Source organism: Nicotiana sylvestris, chromosome 8 (assembly GCF_000393655.2).
Source record: "Nicotiana sylvestris chromosome 8, ASM39365v2, whole genome shotgun sequence".
In the NCBI taxonomy this organism is placed as follows: Eukaryota; Viridiplantae; Streptophyta; class Magnoliopsida; order Solanales; family Solanaceae; genus Nicotiana; species Nicotiana sylvestris.
In genome coordinates, this window is record NC_091064.1 from 207,743,179 (window position 1) to 207,756,226 (window position 13,048).

At 33.3% G+C, this 13,048-nt stretch overlaps 1 pseudogene; it reads left to right on the forward strand.

Annotated features, from left to right (window-relative positions):
• The first annotated feature begins 9,234 nt into the window (after positions 1-9,234).
• On the forward strand, positions 9,235-9,363 carry LOC138876714 (U1 spliceosomal RNA; annotated as a pseudogene).
• Positions 9,364-13,048: the final 3,685 nt, after the last annotated feature.

Below are 13,048 nucleotides of genomic sequence, written 5' to 3' on the forward strand. Positions count from 1 at the left end.
TTATTTTTCTTTTTCTTTCTTTATTAAAGGCGGTCGAATCTTATGGGGATTGCCTACGTATCACGTCCCCGCGCGAATCAGACCAGGCGTAGTTCTGCCATAAAGTAAAGAAACACAAAATTCTTTTGGAATCATTAAATTCATTCTCAAAATTTTGCTATTACAAATTACTTCAAACAAGGAACAACAATGGTACAGACTCCACAGTTCTTAACCCGATTTGACTAAAAGAAAAGAAAACAACATATGGGAAAGCAACAAAGTCAAATAAACAGGACTCGACCAAAGATTAATTTTCCAACTTAGGGGCCCGCGAGGCATCATTCGGCCTTTCCGCGGCCCTTGGTAGTGAGGTCTCTCTGCAAGCTTTTCAACTCGTTCATAATCCGGTGGACGCAGCCCATGATGGAAATAAGGAGGGTCTTCCGAGGTATTTGCTCACATGCTAGACATTTCATGTAGATGTAATGCCCAATTTCGTCGATCCTTCCTCGAATATTGTCCCTTTCAACGAACAATTGTCTGATTCGTCGGTTCTTCAATCCCAGTGCCTGAGCATTGTCGGCAAGTCGATCCTGGAACAACTTCATTTGTCTTTCCATGCAAGTCATTGCATCGTAACAGTGTCTTCTGTCGGCCTGGGCATCTCGTGCTTGTTTGATGATCCGATCATGAAGAGTGGAGTTCGTTTTCCTTAATATCCCGATGCTCATTTCATAGTCCCTTATGACCTGTTGCAGACGCTGCCTCCGGGCCATTGTGCATTTTTCCCATCTGACCTTCATCCTTGCTACGCAAGCTTCTGATTGTTCTAATTTTTCTTGGCTTTGGATGACCTGATTTCTGAAACTTGCTATCAATCTTTCGTCGGAGCAACGCTTCTGTCGGTCGATGTTACTCTTACTGGCTTGGCGAATGCGGGCCTTTAGCGTCTGGTTTTCTTGGGCTAACTTGTTCTTCTCAACCCGCTCGGAGGCGATTTGCACGTTGTTCTCAAATACAAGCCTTTCAACTTGTTGTTTTAGCTTCCCGATTTCAGCCCGGTAGCCTTCCTCTCTTTTTAACCAGCCCCATTGTGCATGTGATGATTCCTCAAAGTCTTGGATGTGAGCTCTCTTAGTTGGTCTCTGGTGCTCAAGCTCTCTTCGGTACCACGTGAGGTATTTTGGCGACACTTCGCCCTTGGCCCTGTCTCGTACACAAGTATCTACCTTCAGGGTTTGACATTCATTCCAGATTCGCCGAACGACCGCCTCAGGGAACTGCCCACCAGGCCCGATTTCGATCACCTGACTACTGAGATCCTCTTCTTTTGGGATTATTTGGTATCGTCCCAACTGTCTCAATACTCTACATGGTGCGTAGGGCTGGATACTTTGGAGACCCATCAACAGTAAATAAGATTTGGTGGCTGACATGTGTATGACTTCCTCTATGGGTAGCCATTCGAATGCCCACTCTATCTGGTTTGCTGAAAAAGAGCGCAGTAGCGTGACCCATTCGGCGACCCCTTCCGGTAATCTGAAACCGTCGATCCTGGTGGGAAACTCTTCTATACAAGTCTTTTATGATGACCCATATTTCAGCAATTGAGGGCGATGACATAGATGCTATATCATCCACATTTGCAGTAGTATGTTACATCCTTCGAAGAAAACCCCTCCGGTTTTGCAAATAGTGAGTGCGCGGAAAATATCTGCTATTATCATTGTTGCTAGAGTGATGTTTTCTTGCTTGAGCAAAGTGCTGACGACCCCAGCGATTTGTATGTTAATTTTCCCATCCTTTCTAGGGAACACCAGAAAACCTAGAAAGGCTATCATGAAAGCAATACATCTATGCCATTCCCATTTCAAACGGCTTTCCCCACTGCAAATCTTATTCTCGGGATTGTTGAACCCTCCCAGATGACCGTACCTGTCGTACAGAAATGCAAAACTACAAAACCCTTTTGATAACTCTGGGTTATGTACCGTTCTGCGGATCTTTACGATGTCCAGGAATTTGTGTATGGTTACGGTCCTTGGTGCAATGAGATACTGCTCTTTCATAGGGATGTTAGGACATCCAATGTACCCTGCCAACTCCTCCAGTGTCGGGGTGAGTTCGAAATCTGAGAAGTGAAATACGTTGTGAGCCGAGTCCCAAAATGAAATTAGAGCCCTGATAACGTCCCCTCGTGGATCGATGTCCAGCAATCCAACCAAATTTCCCAAGTATATTTTGACCGTATCTTGCCCTGATCCTCCCAAGTCGTTCCACCACATGCGTAAGCCCAGAGGAACTTTGTTTATAATGGCCTCCGATGAACTCCTACGTGTGCTCATTCTGCACATTTATTAAGGTGATTTTAGACAAGGAAAAAAAATTTATTTTTTTATTTTGACTCCAAACATTTTTTTTGAAAGAAATAATATATGTATATACATACATGGGTATATATATATATATAATTATTGGTAAAACAAAATCGGGGAGTTGGACCCGATAAGGGTTGCCTACGTATCCCACATCCGGTGGGAATCAAACCGACGTAGTTCGGGTAAGAAATTTATCACGGTTTTTCAAAAATATTTGGACACTGCCTTTTAAGCGAGAAATTTTGAAATTCCTTTTTTCATTTTTTTTATTATTTATTTATTTTTCAAAATTCTCGTTACCACCTGCCGGTCAACATGCAAATTTGAAGCAAATTAATGCGATAACAGATAAAATGCCACATGATGGTCTTTTTTTGTTCCAGGTTGCTATTCCTAGACGGGCCCAACCCCTGTGTTGAGCCCCCTAAGTCAAATGCAACGTGATGCAAATAAGCGCTTTCCTACTAGGGATCCGGCATGAAGTTATGTTTTACTAAGCTTCAAACTGGGCTTTGTTCTAGACCTGGCTTACACGAGCGGACAACTCGAGTTGAGGAGGGGGCTACGTACCGGGGACCCGCGGGGTCGTCCGGCTTTGTAACTTATCCGAGCCTCTTTCTACTTGGGTATGACACTAACAGAATAGGGAGTCTCGACCAGCGAGCTTCTCCCCGGAGGTAAGAAGAGAAGGGTTTCGGCGCAGTTTATATATACAGTCAAATAATATCAAAGCGGTAACACACATCATTTTGCACATGAATCACATATAAGAATATCAGATAATAAATAAAGCCAAATAGAACAATTATTCCAAGCTCGAATTTCTAACCCTGAACCAGTGGTTCTGGGTCTTTAATCCCCAGCAGAGTCGCCAGAACTGTCACACCTCCTTTTTCCGCCCCCGCGAGGGTGCAAGGGAGTTTTTCCAATTAAAGGACAATCGAAACGGGATTTGTTTATTTATTTCAGAGTCGCCACTTGGGAGATTTAGGGTGTCCCAAGTCACCAATTTTAATCCCGAATCGAGGAAAAGAATGACTCCATATTACAGTCTGCGCACCAGAAATCCGGATAAGGAATTCTGTTAACCCGGGAGAAGGTGTTAGGCATTCCCGAGTTCCGTGGTTCTAGCACGGTCGCTCAACTGTTATATTCGGCTTGATTATCTGATTTTATACAAATATGAACTTATGTGCAAAATTTTATCTTTTTACCGCTTTCTTACTTATTGTTATTATTTTACGAGAATTGCAACGTCGTGGAAACATATCTCGAACCACGTTACATCAATGCACCCGTAGTTGTTTGGCATATCTCGACTCGGTTGAGATTTGGATTTGGGTCACATAAATGTGCACCCGAGTTAAGGAAAATAAATTATTAAAGGCGCGCCTAAAGCAACTAGCGTCTTGTTATTTTGGGGAAGGCCGTAAAATTCGCTAAACGGCCTGTCCTCGAATTCTAAGTATTTTAATATATACATTTAGAGGGCCCCGCAGCTTGTGCATTTTTTGTTTGTCGAGGCTCGTCTCATTCATTATTAAAAAGAATTTGCAATGTCATGGAAATACATCTCAGACCACGTCACAATCAATGTACCCGTGATTAGAGACACATTTCGATTTCGTTGAGATTTGGATTTGGGTCACATAAATGTGCACCCGAGTTTAAGGAGATAACATTATTAAATACGCGCCTAAAGCGACTAGCGCAGGGTTATTTTGAGAAAAGGCCGTGAAGTTCGCTAAGCGGCCGATCCCGAGTTCTAAGTAATTAACACATACATTTGTGAGGGCCCCGCAATCTATATATTTTACTAGGCGAGGCTCATCTCATTTATTTTAAATGGACAAATCCTAAAGCGAAAGTAACTACATTTCTATTTTTATTTGTCTTTAAATAAAGAAAAATCCTAGTTAATTACATGCTAAAAAAAACCGTAAATTATTTAATTAATAGATTACAACAGATACTAACGAAAATTATACTTGAACTTGTAAAAATGAAAAATTGTTTCGCGCCTTATTCCATAAGCTAATATTACTAAAAATGGAATTATGTATATAAAAAACGTACAAGATTGACTAACGTTACTACAATTAGCCATTTTTAACTGTGGTGAGGTTAACTAAATGATCAAAGCTATAGACTAATTCATTAACCCTAATGGATTCGCAATTTAACTATACTTTATTGAAACTACTCTACATTAGTGTAAGTATACTTAATTATTAATACATAAAATTATCGACTACGACCTTTATTTATTTATTTATTTATTTACTTTTATTATTATTATTGGAGCTATAATGTTGACACTACCCAACCACCTTATTTTTACATTTTTATCAAGTCCACAATCTATCTATGTGAGATTATTTGTAACATGAATTAATGCCAATACTGATGAGAGTATAATCACTTAAGAGGACTAATGGAAATTAGTTTTAACCATCTAAACGAAATACTAATTGGGTTTTGACTAAGTACTCTATCTCATTTATGGACTACTTGAATATATGCATGGAAACAAACAACTAACTAGAGATATGCTACTTATCATGATTTACCCCATTAATCTAATAAAATTGAAAGGTTCATGTTATATCAGCGCATGACCATTTATACGATTCCTTCTCTTTTCAATCCAATTATACAAAAAAAATAATAAAAAAATAAAAAATAAAACAGTTCATAAAAAACTAAATAGACCAGATTGTCTACTATCTGCTTTATTGAAGCGGTTCGATTTTATTGCTGCATTTCAACTTCAAAGCTTTATCACTACAAGATTCGAATGTGTACCTGGAATTCGAACTACAAATAGAGAAAAGAGGTCAGGAGCAACAATGTACAGCAGTAGCACAACAACAGAATCCCACAGCAAATAACAGCAACAAAACAGCAATAACCAATGTAACAATGGTCAGAACCAAACTGAAAACCCCAGAAAGCTTGACTGAAAATCAGTAGTACTAAACGCAATCCAACAGATGGCAGTAACAAAGTTCTGATTTCAGCAGTAAAGAAAAGAACCTCACTTTCAGTTTTTAGCTCTCAAAGACTGATTTTTAGTTCTGAAAAATTAGCCTATCTCTCACTTTTAAGTTCTGAAAATTTCTGTTCTCTCAACTTCCAGTCTCAATCCTTTTTTTCCAGTCCCCTTCTCTATATCAACTCCCCTTATTTATAGGCTAGAACTAAACATTATTTATTCAAAGCTTTTCACTTTCAGCCTGTATATTCCCTCTCATGTGCATCTATACACTTTTATCATTAATCTCATGCTTATTTTCTGATTTTTCCACCCTTAAAGATACCAGACAGGGTGTATTCTGCACTACTAATTCCCTTTTCATTAAATAATTCATTAATTATACACTGAATATTAACTGGCAGGCTACTAACACTAATCATTTTAAATCTTTTAACACCCAAAAATACCCCTGAAAATCCCCTATTATTATTGTCTTGCCCTCACTCTTAGCAATATGTATTTAAACCTCTCTGATTTACAACTACACCAAATCACTACACAGCTACAACCAATCCTTAAGTCAAATTCACACAACCAAATCCCCTATTTTTTTTTTTTGACAGTAGGGTTCTCGTTTCTTCTTCTTTTGTTGAGGAAGAAGAAGATCAACAGTGCTAGCCCCTTAATTTTCAAAATCCAAATCCCCTTTTTTTTTTAAAAAAAAAAAATCTATCTGTGTGCTTTTGTAGCTTTTGCCAAGGAAATGGACCCCCATGCGTGGTGGGGTTCAAGACTTGTGTCCCCCACGCGTGGTGGGGTTCCCCGTGTGTGGGGTTTCGTCCGTGTTCCCCACGCGTGTCCCCCATGTGTGGTGGACTCGGATTATTATGGGTCAGGTCCGAAAATTAGGCCTAAGAACGGGTAATTTAAACTCAAATATTATTCTTTTGCCCGAACCCGAGATTAAGAACACGACGTTGCTCAACTAATCCTATGCAAGCAAAATAGCTACCAAAAGACTAATATTTAAAACAAAACTATATCTTTTTAAATATTTTTTCGAGATTAAAAATAGCTACAAAATATTAATAAAACTATTTTTTGTCATTTTCGTTTTTATATAAAGATAAAATATAAAGTACTATTTTTGTATTTTTTAAGATTAAAACGGCTACAAAACGTTAATAACTTCTTCTTTTTTATAATTGTACAACGATAAAAAATATAAAGTACTATTTCTATATATTTTAAGTTTAAAATGACTACAAAACATTAATAAAACTACATATTTTATAATTTTCGAAATTATATAAAGTATAAAAAATAAGGTACTATTTTTGTATTTTTTCAAGTTTATGAGAAATACGTAAGCTAAAATTTACATATATATTTTTTGTAATTTTTTTTTTGCGACGAAATGAGGTAAAATAGTCAAAATAGCTATATTAGACTCAATTCAAATATTAACGTTTTGTAGCCCGCTTTTCATTTTTTTATTTTTTTTATTTTTGTTAAAACTAAAATTCTAAATTGAGCTACAAACTAAATTAACTCCAAAAATACTAATTAAAACTCCTAACAAAAATTATCATACACAATTAAACACCAATTAAAACAAAAATTGCATAATTTGACATTAAATGCTTACAATGCAAAATATTCCTATTTTTGTGGCTTTCATTTTTTTTGTAAAACAAACTTAATTAAATACTAAATGAAAATGTGATATATTTTATATTTTTATTAATTAAAATAAATAAACATGCACTCATAAAAATACAAATAATTATACAAAAATACCACACAAAAATAACAAAAATTGCACACAAAGGAAAATTATTTTATTTTAAATTTTTTGGGAGTAATTCTTTCATAGGACAAAAATCACGTGCTTACAGGTATGACACTTTGTTTTAAAAAGAGCAATATTATCTTACAAGGTTTTGCTGATGCAAATTTAGGCGGCGATCTGGATAGTCGAAAAAGTACCACGGGCTACGTGTTCACCTTGGGTGGTACTGCTTTTAGTTGGATGTCCAAACTTCAGAAAAGTGTTGCTCTATCTACCACTGATGCAGAGTACATGGCAATCTCAGAAGCTGGAAAAGAGATGATTTGGCTCAAGAATTTTCTTAAAGAGCAGGACAATTGTGAGTTTTTCAGCGATAGCCAGAGTGCAATTCATCTTGCCAAGAATCTAGTGTTTCATGCAAGATCGAAGCATATCCAGTTGAGGTATCATCATATCCGAGAGTTGATAAATGAAGGAACTCTTTCCCTACAGAAGATACCAGGATCAAAGAACCCATCAGACATGTTGACCAAAGTTATCGGTGTTGACAAACTGGGGCTGTGCACTGCCTCAGTTAGCCTTCAAGACTGATAGCGTGAAGGCGCCACCAGAGAATAGCAAATCTTTTTTTATTTTCTTTCTTTATGTAACATAGGTTTGAGGGGGAGATTGATAGGATCAAACCTATTGTTGTATGTGAAAATAGACAAAACAAAAGAAAGAAAAATCAAAAAGAGGTGAAAATATGATGTAAGTGCTTACATCGACATTCTTGTGATGTAAGCGCTTACCTCGGCATTCTTGTGATGTAAGCGCTTACCTCGGCATTCTTATGATGTAAGCGCTTACCTCGGCAGGGCATTCAAATGCCTATAAATAGGGGTCTACATTTTCATTTGTAGATCATCCCAAAACTTTTTCTTTCTTTCTTCAATTAATAAAGAGCTATTCTTTGTGTGGCCGTGGAGTAGGCAAAAATTGCCGAACCACGTAAATCTTGTCTTGTCTTGTCTTGTCTTGTGCAATTTATTGCTTTTCTCTCTTAAATATTCTTTTCTTTCTATTAGCTTGATACGCTTCCCAACAAACACGGATATCTATTTAACAGAACATGATTAATGTATAATCTAGAACGTGAAGTGGGGTATAATTGGCAGTTGGAAACAAAAGGGAATGGCGGTTTAATTAAGTGTATTAATTACAGTAATGATAGCAACTTAGATAGAAATTAGTAAAGGCAATAGCTGTAATAATTTGGTCTGTTGTTTTAATTTGTGAAAGCTGTGTTCTAACTAAACTGTAATAGAACTACCAGAACACCATGTTCCTCTATAAGTATGTTTCCCAACGATCCAGCCTTTTTCTCCCTCTCGTACGTGCCACATGCATGTATCGGTGATGTAATTTTAATTGAAATTTTAGTGTAATAAATTCATTTTAATCGATCGGAAGAAGATCCTTGGTGCAATGATAAAAGATATCGTTATCTAATTAAAAACTTATGCATATAAATCATGAAAATACAAAATAAAAATAACAATAAATCCAGTGCAATTTCACAAATGGGGTCTGTGAAGGGTAGTGTGTACGCATACCTTGCCCTAATTTTTAAAAAGATAGAGATGTTGTTTTCGGTAGACTCTCGGCTTAGGAAAACTAGAAGGAAGAGCAACAACAAGCACTCCAATAAGAAATCCGAAGCAAATGAAAATACAAAAAATGCTCGATATTTTTTTTTTAATAAAAAAAATGTTCCATACCATGGCATATAATATGCTCAATATTACGCCCTTTCCCGAATCTTACACATAGTAAATTCCAAAATCCCTCACTGGTGTTTGAGTGATTTAATCCAGGATCTCTCGTTAAAGAGACTATTAATGTAAAACTGAATGTTATCACTAGCTATTAATGCACATCGGCAAACTACGATGACTACTTGATGAGTGGAATATAAAATCATAACATAAAGTACATAATTAACATTTTATATTATAAATTAAATATTTCGAGTAGCTAGACTTAATAAAGTTGTGATAAGGAAAGATTATATATATGACTGTTATTGGTTTCCCTTTTTCTTTTCCTAGAGCAAATGCACAACAAAACTTACCTGGACGGGTCAATGGGCGATCAATAAGGCTCATGATCCAGGCTGATGACTTTCATTGCACTTTGAAGAGGTGCTAGCCTAAGGTCGCCCCAGTGGGCTAGCCCTAAAATAAAAAATTCTCTAGTAACTTAAAAAGGATTAAAATTTAAAAATTATAAACTTTAAATTCTAATCTTCTATTTTATAGAGAAAGAAAAGCTTGAGAATTTGTATTATTACTACTCTTACAAGGGAATAGGTCGATTAATATTAATATATACAACGTTTTGGTTATTCCGAAGGTTTTATAGAGAAAAGGTACAAGTCCCATAAAATTATTTTGTCGAGTATATGTTGTTTGAGAAGTTTATCTATATCTATATTATATTAAAAGAATGAAGGCTCTTAGCAAAATGTCATTCGTCTTCTTTATCCTTCAAAAATAGAGTTCACATTGGACAAAATAGTCATTTAATTATTTTTTAATATCTAGAAATATTCATTAATTTATTTTCCTAGTATATCGGAATTGTCATTTAATTTTTTCTTAATCATAAATTCTTTCCTTTTTCTGAATTGTATAGGCAAACACTTCCATAAAAGAACTATCATTCCACGTTTTGGTTTCCATGTCTCTTTCTTTGAATATAAGCAATTTATTTTTACGTGCTCGGATTGACTTTTTAATCATGACATTAATTACTTTTTGAGTTGTGTTTAATCTCTATTTAGATTTTACCACTTCAATTGCAATAAGACAATAAAGACATAAAATTGAATACTAACTTAAATAGTTGAACTTACGCAAGTTGCCTTACATATATAAAACCAATTGACATGATAGAATAACCATTAATTGATACTTAACACTTATCTATACTATATTAAAAACACGAAGGCCTTTAGCGAAATGTCGTTCGCCTTTTTTACCATCTAAAGATAGAGTTCATACTAGACAAAATAGTCATTTAATTATTTTCCTAAAAATTTGAACATTGAAATCAACTAAAAATATAGTATTTATTAAATACTTCCTTATTTTAACTATGTACAAGATCCTAAATATTAGGACTCTTCTTAAATCCTTCAAAGTTTCCAAGTTTTTCTTCTTAACCATGTTAAGAACCGCACGTTAGGCAATATTTTTCCAAGTCTTTGGCCATTTTATTTTGATAAAAAATAATTTAATCATATTTAGTATCAAACTAAGATAGTTAAATATAATAAATTCTATCTTTAGCCAAATCCCCGTCAGGCATATTTATTTATGTCTTTACCCTTTTTGTTTTATTATAAATAATATAAATTATGCTTGAACTTAAATAGTTAAATATAATAAAATTTTATCTTTGGGCAAATCCAAATTATACGTAAGTTTTATACTTTTTAGTCTATTTCTGTTACTTATCGTCTAATTTGATATTCAAAAGCGAAAAAATAGGCAAAATAAGTTTTTTTAATAAATTGTTATTTTTGATTTTGGTTTCTTCTCTCTTCGTTTCTTGAAATGTTACATTAACATTTTGACAGATTTAATTAGAACCGTCCCAAAATATCATAACTATTTGGTGTAGTTGGAGCAATTGTACATCTCATTAAGGCATTAAAATCTTTATCTACATATCAGCATAAAAGTCCTTAGCGAAATATCATTCGTCAATTTTGCCCTTTAAAAATAGATTTTATACTAGATAAAATAGTCATTTAATTATTTTTCTAATTTTAGGATTTTAAAATCAACTAAAATTTTATTATTAAAATTTTCCTTATGTAAAGCCCATTAATATTAAAGATGTATTGAACTATTCCTATAAGATTCTTTATTATGCAAAACGTGAGTTAGCAAAATTATGTAGGAGTCAAGCACGCAACGAATTCTGAAAACATAAAGATTCAAAACATATGTTTTTCTTACTATTTATAAATCGAATTCTTAGTGGAAAAATTATAATTATTCTCAAATATTTAAAAATTAGAATGAGCAAATATTCAAATTTTGAATTAAGAAAAAATAACTTATTTCTTTTAGTGTTGAGAACAAATAATTAAGTTTTTGAATTAATTAGTTAGTAAACGAATCCGATTCAATTATTTTACAAATTTATCATATAAGAATTTTTTTTGTTAAATTGTCAAAACACTTAAATTACATAAATTTTATTTTTGTAAGAAGAATATTAACAGTGAAAGAAATCATAAAATATAGAAAAATAATTATAGTAAAAAAAAAGATTCAAATCGGTGAAAAAATAAATTTTAAGCAATAAGGTAAAATTGTAGAAGGCAACTAGATTATAAATGAGTTATCATTTGTTTCTTTCTTGCATTCAGTCTAACAAATGAAAACGTCTTGCTACAATTTTTATACTAAGTTTTTTCTTGTAAAATATTAGTTCAATATTACTCATTCTTTAAGCTTTACATTGTCACTATCAAATTCTTAAGAGGTATAATGCAAATTTTTTTCTTTCGCAAAGTTTTAAGAGACCAAGAGATTTAATTTTTAATTTATGTTATTTGATAAATATTTAAAGAATTGTAAATATCAACAATTTTCATAAATTTGGACATAAGTCCAAACAAAATAACAATAAGGCATCTAAATAAAATTAATTCATTTATTAAGCTAACTAAATAGGAATAATATTTATTATTTTAAAAAAAATCTTAAATTATATTTTATAACTCAAACAAATTATCCAATAACATGTATGTAAGTTTTAAAATTTGTGTATTTATTAATATAGGTACACGCACAAAGCGCGTACGCTAAGACTAGTATAATTAAATAATGAGACATATATATAAAAACGTTAGCTATGTATATAATAAAGGAGTTCTAAATAAAAGCACAGTTACATACAAATTAAAAATAGGAAAATATCGCATATGTATAGGAAAATACCGAACAGTAATTATTTTAAAAACTTACCTTTCTAACTTTTTTTTAATGATAACTGAAACAAAATTTTCAGTTTAAAATGAATGTAATTTTTAAAAAAAATATATACTCATTAACATGAGATACACGCGCAACGCGCATGCCCTAAAGATCAATCTTTTAAAAATTTGAATATATTTTGGCAATACGTCAATTTGAATTAAATGCATTTTTTTATTTTGTATTGAATATGGCAATAAGCTAAAATGAGAAAACAAAAAATAAAAATAAAAAACAGCTGGCAGAGAATCTAGTACTTAAAAGTGAGGTCACCAAAAGTAGGAACTGTTACGTCAAAGTGTACGGACGTTGACAGTTTGGCCCATTCAATGAATCATTGTAGTTCGACCTATCACTTTATACTACGAAATAATGTTAGTAATTAATTACGTTAAATATTTTGAACCATCTTAAATGGAGTAAATATTAATGTCATATAAAATTTAAATATATATTATTAATTAGAAGATACTTGATTTTAATAGCACATAAAAATATTTAACCAAAACGCGAGTACTTTCTTTAATTTACCATCTAATTAAAAGGATTGAGATGAATGATAAAATAAAATCTTCAACTTATTCATCTAAATTTTTAAACCATAAAAGACCTCCTTAATTGGTGCAATTTATAAGATATGAGGTCATGTTACACCATCTCCCCAACCACTATCTTTTCAGTTGTTTAACTACTTGTATTTTTAATAGAAGGCGAGATTTATTTATTTATTAATTTTTTGCATTACAACGGTTAATGTAATTCTACGTTCGTTGAAATAAAAATGCAGAATAATAATAACAATAACAACATACCCAATAATATTCACACTGTGAGGTCTGGGGAGGGTAGTGCGTACGCTGATCTTACCCCTACCTTGTGAGGAAAA